Genomic DNA, 16,814 nt, shown 5'->3' on the forward strand with positions numbered 1-16,814 from the left:
ATTTTGGAATACACACAGCATATGCTAGCACTTGCCATCACCCAGACTTGTCCCCTCAGTATTTGTTTATTCAAGTAATACATGTTTGTTCTCCTTTCACCTTTCCTTTCAGATCAATCCCAATTTAATTGGATCCATGTCTTGTGTGTGTGAAAAGACATTAACCTGTGTACAATTCAGCAAATCTTCTTAAATCACCCAAATCTCCCTTAAAAGAGGTAGTAAACATATGCATTAAAAATGAATGGAGTAATGATGTTCATGAGCCCCCACAATTAATTGGATTTCATTTTCTACTGTGATGGATTCCTGAACTTCGTGGGCACTGACCAAATATACATTTGCTTGCCTTTTCTCATGTAAGGTAATTGGATTATCAGGTAGATTGAGTCTTTAATCCATTTGATAAAGTGAGACAAATGTCTCCTAATACACTAGGTATGGAGTAGCTTTAGAAAAGAGGCTACAGGAAAAAGAAGAGAGAAAAAAATACATCATTAACATTGATATCCACGCTGCCATTTACAGGGCGTAGTAGGATGTTTTTCTTCATCTCCGCCTAGATGCTTGTAAAAAAGAGTCAAATGGGAGAACGGAAGCTTATAGTGTTGGGGCAAGAGTACAAAACAAATACAATGAAAGTACAGTCAAGTTTCAAGGCTATGAATTGGGTAGCCTTTCTTCAGGGGAAGGGGATTTTAAAAGCATTCCCTGTTTAGCAGATGCAGGCAGGGATGCCAGTGGGAGGGAGGAGGCCAGGTGTCCTACTTTACAGATGACAGTCCTCTATTTTGGAGAGGTGGCAGAGGGCAGTCCTCTGTTTGAAACTGTCCCCTATTTGGTAGGCTCTCCAGTGCAGCCCAAGTTTGGTGTAAAGTAGGGATGTCCGGATTTTGTGGAATTTAATGGATTATGCAGTGTCATTCTTTCCGGTGTCCATTCACAGATTTTTTTTTTTCATTATGTGGAAAAATACACAAATAATTCCACAAGAGGGTTCACAACAATTTTCGTAATTTACGTTAGTATGTAACTTTTAGCGCATTGTCCCCCACTCCATTCAACTTTCCCCCAAGTATATTTTCTAGTCTCGGCAGTAACTTGCATATTTTCCTACGAATAAATATGCATAAATTTCAGGAAAGTTAAAAAAAAAAAAATCTGAAAGATCTGAAAGAACCATAAGGAGAGAGCAGCAGGGGCCTTGAAGTTGCCCATCCACAGTTAGCACCTGGAGCATAGACTGAGCAGGCACACAGGTCACCTGGTCACAGTCTTCCCCATTATGGTGAGATGTATTCTATTTCTTCTTCTATTATCTCCATTATTTCTAATGGTGCCCCTATACGCATATATTTGCATATGCAGATGAATTGCGTATTGGTGTCCTCTTTTTTGGTGATGCAATTCTTCTCTTTTGGGGCCACGTAAGTGGCCACCCCTGGGGGGAGGGATCTCACTTGTGTATTTCAAGCCACATTTGATTATTCTGAGGTAAATAGAGTAACCGTAAGAAATGCTCTTAAAAATGAATTTATCTCTTGTGTTTTGTGTTTATATTTATCCAAGAGCATGGCCTTTGAATGCTGCTGTGAGTCTAGCCCTCCCCCCTCCCAAATTAAACTGGAAATGCCACTGTGCCAGCCAGCAGGTTTTGGCCCCAGGTGAGTATTAGGGCTGCAAGAGACAGCAACTGCGCACAGGCTTCTGAGTTATGCTAGGGTAACATGTAGCTTAATTACTGTCTTCTGCCTATGCCACTGATTCTGACATACATCTTGCACTTCTCCACCCAAACAGAGATGTGGCTGCATTCCAGCCATCATCATTTTGCTGAATATAGAGCACGAAAGGGAACAATGACTGCAGCGGCAGAATGTGGGGAGAATCCTGTGCACCTTCCTCCCCATTAGTGACAGAGAAGTATGTAGGAGGTGACTTGGCCTCAAAGGAGGTGGGTGGTTGCCCCTATGTGGTCTAGATGGGCAACAGATCCAGATGGAGGTCTCTTAGCAGTGACTCAGAAGACATTGTGTAGCTATTCTGTCTTTTCTCCCTTGTCAGATTTTTTTTTTCCTGCTAAGAAAAGAGATGGAAGAAGCAGAGGGAAAGCTTGGGAGGTAACAAATGGAAGAGGACATTGTTTGGATCTGCTGTAAAATTCTGTGAATGAGGCAGGGCAATTGCACAATAAATGCCTCAACCGGAAGAACCCGATGTTTCGTTACTCCTTTTAATTTAATCAACTCTCCTTATGTTTTAAGCTGTTTTATCTCTTTATTCTTCCTCTTGAAAAAGTAAAATAACATATCACAGGAAGACATAGGACTTGATGGACTAAAGTAGATTCAATACAAGACCTGGTTCAACTTGCATATGGATCACTACCTCACTATAGACTTACAGAATTGCATAAGTATATGGATCACCATCTAGTGGTTTCTGGGAATCCTTGCACAATTCAGCAGACCTGTGCATTCTTTCTTGTTGTTAATATTTCCATCAGCAAAAGGAATTAGGGACAGAGATTTTTGTTTTCACTGAGCCTACCATTTTATCAATGCAAATCCACAGGCAGCCCCATAAGGTGCTGAAATTATGACTGCAGCCATCATGCATATAAAATATCCCTATTCCAATTTCACCCCTCCCTCCAGGTTCCTATTCAACTCCAGAAATTTCACTATGTTTTGAATAAATGTTCACAGCTGGAGTTTGTAGCAATAACAGAGATTACTTTCCAGAGATAACTCTGGCAAGTTATCTGATTGCTTTTCTTGTATTATTCCATAAAGGATGTTTAGAAATGTGCAGTGTTGCTCTTTATTTGGTAGAATGAGTTTTGATTCCCAAAGGAAACTGGAAATTCTCCATTCTCCATTGGGATCAATGACAATGACCATTGGTAGTTGATTGTTTCATCACTCATAGCTTCATTCTCTTTCCTCAAAGGTGTGTACCTTTGGATAGTTTGGAGTGGGCAGGCTAAAACTGATATCATTTTCAGGAGGCCAAGATCTTACATTCCATGTTCCTGACATCTAGGCAGTAACTCCTTCCCACATTTTTATTTCAGTACTTTTGTGCACTGCAACTAGAAGCAGCAGTGCTGTCAGCATGTCAGAATGTCATTTCCCTCAGAATGCCTCTGCAGAAGAACACTACAGCATGTCTACATCCTTCCATGGGCATTGATGGAGGGGTGGGTGGGTTGTCTGTCTCCAAAATATGTCCCTGGAAGGATGCTATGCCATGATGTAGTTAGAGATGGCATGAGAGTCTGAGGATGCGGGGGGAGTCTGATGGACTCCCCTCCCCCCGCCTGGCCACCTGGACCCCATTCGCCAGGCTGCAGGGGGCTTGTTTGCAAGAGGCCCTTTACCTCTTCAATGTTGAGTCATTGGCCCTTTAAGGCAGCCATAGATGCAACATTAGATTTGTGGAAGTAATGGAGCCATGATTTGCAGAAGTAACAGAGTCGCACAATAGTGACTTGGTAAGGTGATGGATTGCCCTGCAGTGCTTCCCGGGCAGTCGCCGAGCCATCCCACAGCTCCTGCAGGGCAGCTCGTGTGGGCGGGTGGGTGGTGACAGTGGCTCGTCCATCACCCTAAAGGACCAGATGGAGAAGAGTCCATCCATCCCTAGATGTGGTATCCTTCTACAAAAGCATTTTGGGTGAAAATCACCCCACAGTGCACCTGGCGCAGAGCATAAGCATGCGAGGGGAGGGTACACTTTATGGGGTCTCAGAGATCCAAGGTGGTTGACCCAGCCTGCAATGCCATTACCATGAAAGGAAATGAAGAAGAGGCTAAACAGTAGACCATTGAAGAGACTCATGGAAACTTACAGAACAATCCTACCGGGGGGGGGGGGGAGATCAGGAGGCAGAGGAGCTACTTTATTCAAATCCTTGCTGTGACATGCTCTCAAGAACTATCAGTCCAAGGGCAGGAGGGAGGGACTACTAGTGGGATAGACAAAGCACCATAATAATCAGGGACATTGATCCCAGGGAGAGTGGGTGCCCATGTTCCTGATAATTTTTACAAGGCCACAGTATCTATGAGGAAATGTCTAGTTCACAGTCACATACACATACCATGGCATGTCTGGCATGTCTGGCTACACAGGGAGATAATTCATGATTTTGCAATGAAAAGGGACACAAAAATAAAGCTTTAGAGTGAATTGGTCAGTTTATTAACAACAACACATCATCAGTATAATGCATTTAGAACCAAACCAAAAAGTCTGTAGGACTCTTCTTCACAGTGGCTGTTACATTAAATAAAAATAGCAAACAGTGGGGGTGTTTGGGGGCTTGGTAGAAAAGCCCAAGTGTGAGCCATGTTGTAATTTCAGAAATGTAGAACATGTAATTTCAGAATTTAAATGGAAACATTTTCTTCACGACTCATGAGATTGCATGTATGGAATGGGATTGGGGTATGTGTGTGGAGCGGGCCCCTATTACAAACTAGTATTGGGGGCCCCACAAGAATGTTTGGGTCCTGGCTAGGAGAACTGGTTGCACTTGCCATATTGGCCCCACATTATTATTTTTTTTTTAAGTTGCCCTTGCCTAGCTGTGTCAGGAACATGAAACAGTCATGCAAAACTAAGTCACAGCCTGAACCATATATCAATTCTTGCCCAACTGACAGGGGTCATGGTTATTTTCTCTCCCCTTTTCATACCCCAGCCCATTTGTCAGAAAACTTGCTGACAAAAATTCCATCCTAGCACTACCCCAGACAGGGCTGAGAAAGACTCCCCGACATCTTCAGCATCTTTCAGACTCCTGCCTGAAACCCTGAAGAGCTCCTGCTGCTAGTCAGTGCACTGTGGATGATGATACTAAGCTAGATAAACCAATGGTTTGACTTGGTATAAAGCAGCTTCCTGGGTTTCTATGAGTAGGCATGTGCTGTAAGTCCAATGTCTGCAGCCAGGGTGGTAAACCTAGTTGTAGTGAAAGAGTTGTCATGTGAGGGTTAGCAAAGCTGCAGTTGCCAAAGTTCCTCCTTTGACATAACTTTTATTCGGAGATCGAGTGGTGGTTTTAGTGTCAGCCCAGAATATATTTATGATTGTAGAACTCATGCAGCATTTACTTATTTTTGTTGTTATTCAGTCGCTAAGTCGTGTCCAACTCTTCGTGACCCCATGGACCATAGCATGCCAGGCCTTCCTGTCCTCCGCTCTCTCCCGGAGTGTGCTCAAGTCCATATTCATTGCATCGGTGATGCTATCTAGCCATCTCATCCTTTGCCGTCCCCTTCTCCTTTTGCCTTCAATCTTTCCCAGAATCAGGAGTCTTTTCCAGGGAGTTTTCTCTTCGCATTAGGTGGCCAAAATATTTGAGCTTCAGCTTCAGGATCTGTCCTTCCAATGAGCAGTCAGGGTTGATTTCCTTTAGGATGGACTGATCTGACCTCCTTGCAGTCCAGGGGACTCGTAAGAGTCTTTTCCAACACCACAGTTTGAAGGCATCAGTTCTTTGGCGCTCAGCCTTCCTTATAGTCCAGCTCTCATACACTACCATAAAACATGTTAGCAATACTGCAGAGGTCTCATGAATCTGGCAATTTAATTTCATCTCAAGTATCCCTTGATTTTTAAATTTTATTTTATTTTTGGGTTCTCGGGAGTTCAGTTTCTTCTGGTGTCTTGGAGATGACACATCATTGCACCAAGATTATGCCTGACAACCATGGTTACTGGGCCCTCTTCCCAGTCCCCATGCCCAGCTTGGGTTTTACCTAGGGATCTATGGATTTTGTTAAATCTGTTCCATCCACAGTTCTTGGATTGTCAGGTGTCTTTCATTCCATCAACTGCTCACTGACAGACCTGGATTTTTTCTAGGAGTATTTCATTCTACTTGCGCTAAGTCCCACGTACACTAATGTGTCCTTGTGCAAGTCTGCAAATGTGGAAATCCACATTAACTAATCTACATTAGTGCTAATTCACATTACTTAATGCAAATTTGCACAAATCTCACTGACAGGGTGATCAAATGTTAGAAAGCACTAGTGATGGTTGAACTTACCCCAGGTGAATTAATTATTTCCTTGGAAATTAATGAATTCTCCCATGTCAGGTTAGAGTTCTCCTTTAATACAAATTCTTGCTCCATGTATATGAGATTTTGTGGATGAATAATATCAAAGTACATCTTGGGAGCTGTAGTTTGGATATGCGAAGTGCAACATGATGTCATTCATCACCATGCTAAGTACCCTCTTCCTGCTTTCACGTGGCCTGCCTGTGTGATGTCATGTTTACTCACCATCACTAATCACTAGCAGAGGTGTACAAAATTATGCATGGTGTGGAGAATGTGGAAAGGGAGATTTTTTCTCTCTCTTTCATAATACTAGAACCTGGGTCATCCCATGAAGCTGATTGGTGTGAGACTGAGGACAGATAAAAGGAAGTACTTCTTCACACAGAGCATAATTAAACCATGGAATTCACTACCACAAGATGTAGGGATGTCCATTGGCCACCAATTTGGATGGCTTTAAAAGGGGTTAGACAAATTCATGGAGGAGAAGGCTATCAAGGGCTACTAGTCCTGATGGCTATGTGCTACCTCCAGTATCAGAGGCAGTACGCCTATGTGCACTAGTTGCTGGGGAAAATGGGAGGGAGGGTGCTGTTGCAATTGCGAGCTGCTTGTGGTTTCCCAACCAACAGCTGTGTGGCCACTGTGTGAACAGAATGCTGGACTAGATGGACCCTTGGTCTGATCCAGCAGGGCTCTTCTTATGTTCTTACAAGTATATGGAGGAGAGAAGATGGACCTGCAGAGTCCTGAACTAGAGCTGTGGTGGCACCAATGATGAGGAAAGTAGTGGTGATCACTCAAGGGTTAAACCAACCAACGCAGTGCATGCGTAGAAACGGTGTTTAGATTCAGACACTACGAGCTTGGAACCAATTCTGAGCTTAGCAGTGAATTCATAATACTTCAATCTAGACTTGTTACAAAAGTAAGAATTACGAAGGGATGGGTATTGACCAATGAGCCAACTACTTGCAAAATCCAGTGGTATCACTAGAAAGAACTGGGCTCTTTTTTCCCCTAATGTTTATATAGAACAGGGAATTTTGGCAGATGCATTTCATCATTCATGACTAAAATAAAGGTACCCCTACAGAAATTCCCTCTTCACATAACTAAGTATAGGATCCCTGTCCTCCTTAGGATCAGCTCACGCCTTCTTAGCAGCATAGGATGCAACATGGTACCAGGCAGAGCCAGCCCTAGGCAGAGTGAGGTGCTCACTTCAAGTGGCAAATACTAGGTGGCAGGTAGAAATGGCAAGGTGTTGGAGGACAGAGCTGTGCATGGCACACAGCCTGTCCTACAACCCCTAAGCTACACTGCTACCCTGAGGCACAGTGCAGGATGCAGTCTGGCAGTGTTGACATAAGGTTCAACTGTCTATCTGGGTGGCTTTGTATATGGAATAGTGTACGTGTAAGATACACGTTGTTTGCTTCAGGAAGCAACATCATTACCTGATCCATTTTAGTGGAAAGGGTAGGGCATGAACCTAGGACCCTCTGCATGCAAAGCATGTTCTCTACCTGTGGAATTGTGATAGGTGAATTCCATGCTGGGAGATGGAGTAGAGGCATGAAAAGGAGCTGTGAGGAAGAGGAAGTGGAGGGAAGAGTCAGGGTGGTTGCAGAGTGATGGAGTCAATTTTAGTTTCCAGTTTCAGGGAAGACCTGGGGTAAAGAAGCTTTTCATGATTTGTCTCTGATGTTTTGGGATTCTTACAATACAACACTACCATTGTATTAACCTCCCTGTGAGTTTATGGCCCTTAGTAGTGTTAATGCCTCACAGCTAGGGATGGCAGAGAATTTCCCCCCAAACAAGTTTTGGGGAGAAATCCTCTGCAGCCCCCCCCCGCCCCCCCCCCGGGACGGGACTTACCTTCACCGAATGTCCCTCCTGGTGGCTGGTCCGGCCGGCGGTTCGGCGGGTGTTCGAGCGAGGCGGGAGTGGCAGCCAGTCTTTCGACCGGCTGCCGCCGCCGCCATTGCCATGAAAGAAAAAAAAAAAAACGCCCCCTGATAGGCTACATGACGATTAACGTAGCCTATCACGGCTAGATTTGCAAAGTCAGCCGTGATAGGCTACGTGAATCGTCACGTAGCCTATCACGGGTGACTTTAAAAAAAAAAAAAAGAGTGTACGGATAATGGCGGCCCCCATAGGGAGCCGCCATTCCCGTTCCTTATTTGGTGGCTGTAGTCTACGTAAATGTTTACGTAGACTACGGCGAAAATAAGGGCAACGCTATTTGCGTTGCCCTTATTTTCGCTGTAGTCTACGTAAACATTTACGTAGACTACAGCGACTAAATAAGGAATGCGAATGGTGGCTCCCTATGGGGGCCACCATTCGCGTACGTGCTTTTTTTTTTTTTTTTAAAGTCACCCATGATAGGCTACGTGACGATTCATGTAGCCTATCACGGCTGACTTTGCAGATCTAGCCGTGATAGGCTACGTGAATCATCACGTAGCCTATCCGGGGGCGTTTTTTTTTTTACTTTCGCGTTCGCGGCCGGGCGAGGGGAGGCGCCTCCTCCCCGGCCTGCATTTCGGCCGGGCGAGGCGGGAAGCCTCCCCCCCCGGCCTGAACTTAGCGGGGGGAGCAGCGAAGCGCCTCCCCCCAACTGCGAACGGCCTTTGACGACAGGTAAGTGACTTTCGCCCACCCCTACTCACAGCAGGATAAAATGGCTGAATGTATGTTCAGATTCCTCAGTTCTGAACTATCCAAACCATCCAATAGCAAACCCTGTTGCTATTAAAATAGGCAGGGAGGGATAAAGTCTAAGGCTGCATTTTCTTGGGAGTAAATCCTCCTAACTTGAGTAGGATTTACTTCTGGCCAAACACACACAGTCTCATACTGTCAGTTTTCAACATAACTTAATGCTGAGACAAAATGGCCCCAGCAACAGCTCATTTATTGTGGAAACATGAACATATCCAGTTTCTGCACAACAAGGTGGAAGATGGGCTTCTTCCTAACTGCCTCTTTTGGAAATCCATGAATATTAATAGACTGGCTAATGAACCAAAAAAAAGCCCAAGCCCTGACAGTGTGTGATATGTGTAACCTTTTTGGTGTGCTTGTTGGCTTGGTAATCTTTCTGCTTTGTCTAATTCATGGGCATATTTTTCTTCCTATCATTTGTTTTAGTGCATTAAGTTAAAGTGCTTCTGTGGGGGATTCAGTTGATTAATGACTAATTTCCATCATGTGTGCACTCAAGAGCAACCTGCCATCATAGAGTTTGTGTGCAAATAAATCATATTAAAAATCTGAAACCACATGACGGTGTGTGTGCATGTGTGTTTAAAGGCATAAACAGATGAGACTGTAGGAAAAACAAGGACACATTCTCCGACTGTAAGAGTTTGAAAGACTGATTAGATACCAGGATGTGTGGGATAGGCCACAGATCTGTATCCTGACCCCCAGAGCTTCAGTGAAATTTGTTCTCTAGTTGTTGCCAGAGTGGATATGGGACTGTTTGTGATGATTAGGGATGGACGGAACACTTACCTTCCGTTCCGTTCTGTTTCCGCTGGGGGGGGCAGCGGGGACTTCATCCTGCGCGCCTTTCATGGGTTGGGGGGGCGGGGGCTTCATTCCGCGATGGATTTCAGGGGACCGAATGCACTGGCCTCACTGAGATCCATTGCGGAATTCTCTGACATCCCTAGTGATGATACTGGATAGCAGGCATGACGGCTTTTCATAGAATCATAGAATAGTAGGGTTGGAAGGGGCATATAAGACCAATGAGTCCAAAACCCTGCTCAATGCAGGAATCCAAGTCAGAGCACCCCTGACAGATGGCTGTCCAGCTTTTTCTCAAATGCCTCCAGTGTGGCAGAGCCCACTACCTCCCTAGGTAATGAGGAGGAGGGCTTTTTCTGCTGTGGCACCCTGGCTCTGGAATGAGCTCCCTAGTGAGGTTTGCCTGGCACCTACATTGTATTCCTTTCGGCGCCAGGTGAAGACCTTTTTATTTTCCCAGGCATTTTAGCATTTTAGCTTTCTAAATTTTTAGCTTTGCTGTTTTAAATCTGTATTTTAAATAGGGATGTCAGAGAATTCCGCCACGAATCTCGGGGAGGCCGAATGCCAGCGCATTCGGCCCCCCGAAATCGGTGGCAGAATAGTCTGCCCCCCCACCCCCCAGGGACGGGACTTACCTTGGGTGGATCTTCCTGGTGGCGGCGGTGCGGCGGCGGTGCAGCGGTGCAGCGGCGGCGGCCGGTCTTCCGACTGGCTACCGCCACCGCCATTTCCAGTTAAAAAAACAAAAAACAAAAGAAGTGATAGGCTACGTAAAGATTTATGTAGCCTATCACGGCTAGATTTTTAAAAAACACCGTGATAGGCTACGTAAATGTTTACGTAGCCTATCACGGCTGATTTAAAAGAAAAAAAACGCTACGCTTTTTGCTACGCTACGCTATTTGCGTTCCCCTTATTTTCGGGAACCTCCCCACCACCATGAATGTCACCCTTTGAAAAGGTAAGTGACTTTCGTACATCCCTAATTTTAAACTCCTGCACAGCTGCTAGGTTTTATTGTGGTTGTATTGTTATATTGTGGTTTTAATGTTCTATATATTTTAAATTGTTTTATTGTGTGCTATCTGGTTTTAATTTTTGTGAACCACCCAGAGAGTTTGGCTATTGGGCGGTATAGAAATTAAATACATACATACATACATAAATAGGTGATTGGTTCCATTGTCATATTGCTCTAACATTCAGGAAGCTTTTCCTGATGTTCAGCTGGAATCTGGCTTCCTGTAACTTGAGCCCATGATTCCGAGTCCTGTACTCTGGGATGATCGAGAAGAGATCCTGGCCTTCCTCTCTGTGACATCCTTTCAAGTACTTGAAGAGCGCTATCATATCTCCCCTAGGGATGTACAAAAGCCACTTACCTTTTCGAACAGTGACATTCGCAGTGGGGGGGAGGCGCTCTGTCCCTCCCCCCGAAATTCTCTCCGGTTGGAGCTGCCGGCCAGGGCTGCCCGCAGCCGGACATCCGGCCACTAGGCAGCCTGCAGGGATGCAAATGGCAGCGGCTACTGTGGCTGCCATTTGCATTCCTTTTTTTTTTTGCCGTGATAGGTTACGTAAATATTTACATAGGCTATCACGGCTAAGGATGTACGAAAGTCACTTACCTTTTCGCGGATTCTGTTCATGGTGGGGGGGGAGGCATTCTGTCCCTCCCCCCGGAATCCACGATGGGGGGGAGGTGATCCGGTCCTCCCCTACGGAATCCTCGATGGCCAGCTCTGCTCTGCGGTGGCTCCGCGGAGAAGCTGGCCAGGCCAGGGCCATCCGCAGCTGGATTTCCAGTCGCGATGGCTGCTGGGTAACCCCCCCCCCCACAAAAATGGCATACGCAAATGGTGGTGGCTATGGCTGCTGCCATTTGCGTTCCTTATTTTTCGCCGTCTTAGTCTATCTAAATATTTACGTAGACTATTACGGCGAAAATAAAGGGGAACACAAATAGCGTAGTGGGTGCTACTTGCGTCCCTTTTTGATTCGCCGTTTTAACCTATGTAAATATTTATGTAGTGAAAAATAAGGAATGCAAGTGGCGGCAGCCATAGCCGCCGCCATTTGCATACGTGTTTTATTTTTTTTTACCGGGATGTGATAGGCTATGTAAGTCTTTATGTAGCCTATCATGTCTCTGTAAAAAAAAAAAAAAAAACCCTAACGACCAGACTGCAAATGGCGGTGGCGGCAGCCGGTCGGAAGACCAGCTGCCGAAGCCGCTGCCACCGGAGCCACCGCCACCTGGCACATCCACCCCAGGTAAGTCTCATGCCAAGGGGGATCCGCGGGGGGGCAGGAGGTGGCAGGCCGTTCCACCACAGATTTTGGGGGGCCGAATGCACTCGCATTCAGCCTCACCGAGATCCATGGCAGAATTCTCTGACATCCCTAATCACAGCCAAAAAAAAAAAAAAAGGAACGCAAATGGTGGCCCCCGTAGCTGCCGCCATTTGCATTTCCTTGTTTTTGCCATGGTTGCATGGTTAATGCAAATGGTGTTCCTGCGTTAGCCATGATAGGCTATGGAAGTATTTACATAGCCTATCATGGCTATAGTGATGAAGCGAATGGCGGCCATGGCCACGGCCACAATTCTCAAGTCAGCACGAATGGCAGCAGGTACGTCTCCCGTTTCGTGCTCCTTTCGCGGGGTGGGGGGGCTTCGTTCCACCATGGATTTTGGGGGGCCAAATGCATTGGCATTCGGCCTCACTGAGATCTGTGGCAGAATTCTCTGACATCCCTAATCTCCCCTCAGTCTTCTCTTCTCAAGGCCAAACATGCCCTGTTTTTTCAGGCTCTCCTCATCGGGCTTTTTTTCCAGTCCCGTGATCATCTTTGTTGCCCTCCTCGGAACCCTCTCCGGTTTGTCTTAGGGATGATGGAGAATTCTGCCATGGATTTCAGTGAGGCTGAATGCATTGGCATTCGGCCCCCTGAAACCCATGGCAGAACAGCCTCCCCCCTGCCACCCCACAGAATCCCCCCAGAACGAAACTTACCTGGGGCTCCAGCGGTGGTGGCTGGTCTTTTGGCCGGCTGCTGCGGCTGCCATTTGCGTCCTGCCAAGCTGCCGTGACAGGCTACATAAGTATTTACATAGCCTATCATGGCAAAGAGCAGGGATGCAAACGGCGGCCGCTACACCGTTTGTGCCACTGCTCTTTCCGTGATAGGCTACATAAGTATTTACGTAGCCTATCACGGTAAAGGCAGCCATGTAAATGGTGTAGTGGCCGCCATTTGCGTGGCTGCCTTTACCGACCCTGCTCTGGTGTAGTGGCCACCATTTGCGTCCCTATCTCTTTGTCGTGATAGGCTACGTAAATACTTATGTAGCCTATCATGGCAGCCTGGCTGGATGCAAATGGCAGCTGCTACGGCGGCCGCCATTTGCGTCCGGAGCAGCCCAGCCACGGCCGGAACTCCAGCTGTGGACGGCCCTGGCCGGTGACTCTGTGGAGCTGCCATGTAGCGAAGCCAACCAGAGAGGATTCCGGGGGGAGGGATAGAGCGCCTCTCCCCTCACCGCGAATCACACCTGCAAAAAAGTAAGTGACTTTCGTACATCCCTAGACTTTGTCTGCATCCTTCTTAAAGTGCGGTGCCCAGAACTGGACACAGTACTCCAGATGAGGCCTAACAAGTGCTGAGTAGAGGGGAACTAGTACTTCCCAGGATTTGGAAGCTATGCTTCTATTAATGCAGCCCCAAATATCATTTGCCTTTTTTGCAGCCACATCACATTGTTTTCACCCAGTCATCCACATTCCTTCATTCTTAGCCTACATTTACACCAGGGGTAAAAATCCAACATAAGTCATACTTAGAGTAGACTCATTGAAATGAATGGAAGTTCAGTTAGTCCCACGTGCATAGTATGCAACTCGTTACCTGGGAATTGAGGTACAAAATGGGGAAAAGTCCGCCGTCTGAAGGATAACTGTGTTCTGATCCAGATATTAGTCTGGGAAATGCAGTGTAAGTCAGTTTGCTTAAAACTCCAGAGTGAACCAAATTCTTTCCCATCCTTAAAACTCAGACAAGAGCTGCTTTATGGGAAAAGAGCAGGCCATTCTATCACCCTACGTGTAGGGATGGTGGAGAAGTCTGCCACAGATCTCAGTGCCAATGCCAATGCATTCGGTCTCCCAAAATCCATGGTGGAACAAAGCCCCCCTCCCCACCACCCTGCGAAAGTTGCGCGAAACAGAGCACCTACCTGGTGCCGTTCACTCTGCTTTGCGAATGGGGGCCGCATTTGCGGCTGCCATTCGCTTCATGATTTTTGTCGTGATAGACTACGTGAATACTTACATAGCCTATCACAGCTAACGCAGGGACATCATTTGCGTCCCTGCAGAGGCCGTGATAGGCTACATAAATATTTACATAGCCTATCACGGCGAAAAAAAGGGACGTAAATGGCGGCTATGGCGGCTGCCATTTGTGTCCCTGCGCAGCCCAGCGGCAGCCAGATGTCGCTGTGGATGGCCCCGGCCAGCCGGAGGCTCTGCAGAGTTGCCGCAGAGCAGAGCCGGCCGACGAGGATTTCGGGGGGAGGGACGGAGCACCTCCCCCCTACCACAGATGTCACAAAACAAAACAGGTGAGTTGTTTCGTACATCCCTACCTATGTGTGAAAAATAATGACAGCTCTGAACACAATTAGAATAATAAAGGGACCATAAAATATGGCCGCACACCACTTAAGCTTAGAGAGGCTTCAGCCCTCTGAAGTCAATTCATGTGCATACACACCAGCTTAAGCAGGTTGTAGAGTACACTAATCATGTATAGAGCAGTATCCAACTGTGTCATTCCATCAGCGCTAGTGGAAACTAGGTTCCAAAGTATGCACAAGAGTGGAATCCAACTAATGCTAGGTTTGTGCAAGCGCAGTTGCACAATCAGTTGCACTTAACTCTTGTGCAACCAGTTGCACATTCTACTTGCACAGTCCATTGTGCAACCAGTTGCGCAACTGCTTGCACAACCAGTTGTGCAAGTGTAATGGGCAACTGCTTGAGCAACAGAAAGATTCGATGGAGCTTTGCCAGTAGTATTTGAGTTTGTGGAATAACACCATTGGATACCAAGCATAATCTAGAGTTGAAGTCTTAGCAGTAGGGGTGGATGAAAGTCACTTACCTGTCCTCGAAGATTTCCCGTGGTGGGGGGGAGGCACTTCGTTGCTCCCCCCGTGAAGTTCAGGCCGGGGGGGGGAGGCTTCCTGCCTCGCCCGGCCGAAATTCAGCCCGGGGGGGAGGCTTCCCGCGTCTTCCGGCCGAAATTCAGGCCAGGGAGGAGGTGCCTCGCCTGGCCGTGAACTAAACAGTTAAAAAAAAAAACGCCCCCGTGATAGGCTACGTGACGATTAACGTAGCCTATCATGGCTAGATCTGCAAATCTAGCCGTGATAGGCTACGTAAATCGCCATTTAGCCTATCATGGGTGACTTTAAAAAAAAAAAAAGCACGTACGCAAATGGCGGCCCCCATAGGGAGCCGCCATTCGCGTTCCTTATTTGGTCGCTGTAGTCTACGTAAATCTTTACGTAGACTACGGCAAAAATAAGAGCAACGCAAATAGTGTTGCCCTTATTTTCACCGTAGTCTACGTAAATCTTTACGTAGACTACAGTGACCAAATAAGGAATGGGAATGGAGGCTCCCTATGGGGGCCGCCATTATCCGTACGCGCTTTTTTTTTTTTTAAGTCACCCGTGATAGGCTAAGTGACGATTTACGTAGCCTATCATGGCTGACTTTGCAAATCTAGCCGTGATAGGCTACGTTAATCGTCACGTAGCCTATCACGGGGGCATTTTTTTTTGTCTTTTATTGCAATAGCAGTGGCGGCGGCAGCCGGTCGAAGGATCGGCTGCCGCCTCCGCCCCTGACGAAGACCTGCCGAACCGCCGGCCGGACCCGCCGCCGGGAGGGACATTCGGCAAAGGTAAGTCCCGTCCGGGGGGGGGTGCGGGGGGGTGCAGAGAATTTCTCCCCGAAACTTGTTCGGGGGGCCGAACACATTGGCGCTCGGCCCCCCGAAGTTTTGGGTAGGGGTGGACGAAAGTCACTTACCTGTCGTCGAAGGCCGTTCGCGGTGGGGGGGAGCGCTTCGCTGCTCCCCCCGCGAACTTCAGGCCGGCGGGGGAGGCTTCCCACCTCGCCCGGCCAAAATTCAGGCCGGGGGGGAGGCTTCCCGCCTTGCCCGGCTGAAATTCAGGCCGGGGAGGAGGCGCCTCGCCTCGCCCGGCCGCGAACGCGAAAGTAAAAAACAAAACAAAACACTTCCCCTGATAGGCTACGTGACGATTCACGTAGCCTATCATGGCTAGATCTGCAAAGTCAGCCGTGATAGGCTACGTGAATCGTCACGTAGCCTATCACGGGTGACTTAAAAAAAAAAAGCACGTACACGAATGGCGGCCCCCATAGGTAGCCGCCATTCGCGTTCCTTATTTAGTCGCTGTAGTCTACGTAAACGTTTACGTAGACTACAGCGACCAAATAAGGAACGGGAATGGCGGCTCCCTATGGGGGCCGCCATTATCCGTACACTCTTTTTTTTTTTTTTTTAAGTCACCCGTGATAGGCTACGTGACGATTCACGTAGCCTATCACGGCTGACTTTGCAAATCTAGCCGTGATAGGCTACGTGAATCGTCACGTAGCCTATCAGGGGGAGTTTTTTTTTTCTTTCATAGCAATGGCGGCGGCGACAGCCGGTCGAAAGACCAGCTCCCGCTCCCGCCTCGCTCGAACACCCACCGAACCGCCGGCCGGACCAGCCACCAGGAGGGACATTCGGTGAAGGTAAGTCCTGTCCCGGGGGGGGGTGCGGGGGGCGGGGGGGTGCGGAGGATTTCTCCCTGAAACTTGTTCGGGGGGCCGAACACGTTGGAGCTCAGCCCCTGGAAGTTTCGGGGAGAAATTCTCTGCCACCCCTAGTTTCGGGGAGAAATTCTCCGCCATCCCTACTCAGCAGTGTAAATGCTGAGTCCCCATGAAAAAGTTCACCTACTATATGACGTTACTTTGGTGCATTCAACTTTCTTCCCTACGGATGAGGATTGTGCCTGAGATGTTGTACTTGAGAAACTGTCAAGCCACAATCTCAATGACATTTTGGTCAAAGTTGCTACTGTGCATATGTCTGGATG

Source organism: Heloderma suspectum, chromosome 1, assembly GCF_057233095.1.
Source record: "Heloderma suspectum isolate Gila_16-S chromosome 1, 16-S_ref, whole genome shotgun sequence".
NCBI lineage: Eukaryota > Metazoa > Chordata > Lepidosauria > Squamata > Helodermatidae > Heloderma > Heloderma suspectum.